At 50.5% G+C, this 2455-nt stretch overlaps 1 long non-coding RNA gene across 2 annotated transcripts; it reads right to left on the bottom strand.

The window, feature by feature from the left end:
- On the bottom strand, positions 1 to 1659 carry LOC120325161. Of its 2 annotated transcripts, XR_005567042.1 has the most exons (4): positions 1640 to 1659; positions 974 to 1076; positions 801 to 859; positions 1 to 217 (listed from the first exon to the last, which is right to left on the bottom strand). It is a non-coding gene; the product is annotated as an uncharacterized LOC120325161 (long non-coding RNA). The 2 variants fall into 2 exon arrangements; XR_005567041.1 differs by lacking the exon at positions 1640 to 1659 and having other exon boundaries at positions 974 to 1436.
- Between the last annotated feature and the right edge of the window lie 796 nt (positions 1660 to 2455).

Genomic DNA, 2455 nt, shown 5'->3' on the forward strand with positions numbered 1-2455 from the left:
AAAGACGTAAGAGGCATGTCATTACTCTGAGGGCTTATTTCACTCTGCTTTCTCCCCAGCCATGTCACCCCAGAGAACTTTACAAAGGTAACCATTTAGTCCCTCTGAAATTACCTTTGCCATGCTCCACTGCAACAGAGTGCGCATCCAAACTCTTGCCCACTGCAGCACGAAGTGTCAAGTTGGTCGACACTTTCCCTTGACCTTTGGAATCAGTCTGCGTAATTTAAAAGACACGTCGGAGAACTGGCAAAGGCTCCTTCTCAACCCACTTCCACGCACAGCACTTCAGCTTCAGCCAACAGGCCTAACGAGCGGGATCAGGTGGAGGAAGCCACAAAACGGGAAACACAGCCAGCACATTCGGCATCTCTCTTGAGCAGGGCTTTCCAAAGGGGATGAAGTACTCCTGCCCAATGCAGAGAGAACCTAGGCAGGAGAAATACATCTCCAGACTGTAGGTCGTAAGGGAACCATTTGAAATGAATGGATCCAGGGAAGCAGGCTAGGAGGTGGAAAACACAATCCTCACAGTGCCAGTCTTGGAGGATTTCAGAGGACTGCAAGCAGCAAGAAGCTTTACTGCATTGTTCTAGAAATCCAGTTGGGAGGTCAGCTGCCAGGAGACCCAGGTCATTAGCTTGACCTCACTTTGTCCCAGCATTAACTGAACACTTTGTCTGCAGCACTGGCATGTCCAGGTCCAAGGTGCAAGCGTGTGGCAAAAACAGCAGCAAAGGGAAAGGAGCTCAGACGCCATTGATTCAGCGGGACCTCACTGCCTCCTCCAGAGAAGGTACCTTAGTATCCCAGGGGGAGTCATTGTCTTCCTTCTGCTCTTCTGCTGCTGGCAAGGCCCCTATACAAAAGGTAACAGGCATGTCTTTGAGTGCTTATTTCACTCTGCTTTCTCCCCAGCCATGTCACCCCAGAGAAGTTCTCAAAGGTAGCCATTTAGTCCCTCTGAAATTACCTTTGCCGCTCCGTACTAACACAGCACGCGCGTCCAATCTATTGCCGAATGCAGCAGGAAGCAGCACATTTTTCGACACATCCCAGGGACCGTCAGAATCAGTCTGTGTAATTTAAAAGACACGTCGGAGAACTGGCAAAGGCTCCTTCTCAACCCACTTCCACGCACAGCACTTCAGCTTCAGTCAACAGGCCTAACGAGCGGGATCAGGTGGAGGAAGCCACAAAACGGGAAACACAGCCAGCACATTCGGCATCTCTCTTGAGCAGGGCTTTCCAAAGGGGATGAAGTACTCCTGCCCAATGCAGAGAGAACTGAGGCAGGAGAAATACATCTCCAGACTGGAGGTTATTTGACATGAATGGATCCAGGGAAGCAGGCTAGGAGGTGGAAAACACAATCCTCACAGTGCCAGTCTTGTAGGATTTCAGAGGACTGCAAGCAGCAAGAAGCTTTACTGCTTTGTTCTAGAAATCCAGCTGGGAGGTCAGCTGCAAGGACATTAGCTTGACCTCACTTTGTCCCAGCACTAACTGAACACTTTGTCTGCAGCACTGGCATGTCCAGGTCCAAGGTGCAAGCGTGGGGCAAAAGCAGCAGCAAAGGGAAAGGAGCCCAGAAGCCATTGATCCAGCGGGACCTCACTGCCACCTCCAGAGCAGGTACCTCAGAATCCCAGGGGGAGTCGTTGTCTTCCTTCTGCTCTTCTCCTGCTGCTGGCAAGACCCCTAACAAAAGATAACAGGTTGGTCATTACTCTGACGGCTTATTTCACTCTGCTTTCTCCCCAGCCATGTCACCCCAGAGAACTTTACAAAGGTAACCATTTAGTCCCTCTGAAATTACCTTTGCCGTGCTCCACTGCAACAGAGCGCGCATCCAAACTCTTGCCCACTGCAGCACAAAGTGTCAAATTGGGCAACACTTTCCCTTGACCTTTGGAATCAGTCTGTGTAATTTAAAGGACACGTCTGAGAACTGGCAAAGGCTCCTTCTCAACCCACTTCCACGCACAACACTTCTGCTTTAGCCAAAAGCCCTAATGAGCACGATCAGGTGATGGAAGGAACAAAAGAGGCAAACACAGCCAGCACGTTCGGCATCTCTCTTGAGCAGGGCTTTCCAAAGGGGATGAAGTACTCCTCCCCAATGCAGAGGGAACCGAGGCAGGAGAAATACATCTCCAGACTGTAGGTCATAAGGGAACCATTTGACATGAATGGATCCAGGGAAGCAGGCTAGGAGGTGGAAAACACAATCCTCACAATGCCAGTCTTGTAGGATTTCAGAGGACTGCAAGCAGCGGGAAGCTTTACTGCATTGTTCTAGAAATCCAGTTGGGAGGTCAGCTGCCAGGAGACCCAGGTCATTAGCTTGACCTCACTTTGTCCCAGCACTAACTGAACACTTTGTCTGCAGCACTGGCATGTCCAGGTCCAAGGTGCAAGCGTGTGGCAAAAACAGCAGCAAAGGGAAAGGAGC

The sequence above is a fragment of the Pipra filicauda genome, unplaced genomic scaffold (assembly GCF_003945595.2).
Source record: "Pipra filicauda isolate LSUMZ 115617 unplaced genomic scaffold, ASM394559v2 scaffold862_size64592_pilon, whole genome shotgun sequence".
Classification (NCBI taxonomy): Eukaryota; Metazoa; Chordata; class Aves; order Passeriformes; family Pipridae; genus Pipra; species Pipra filicauda.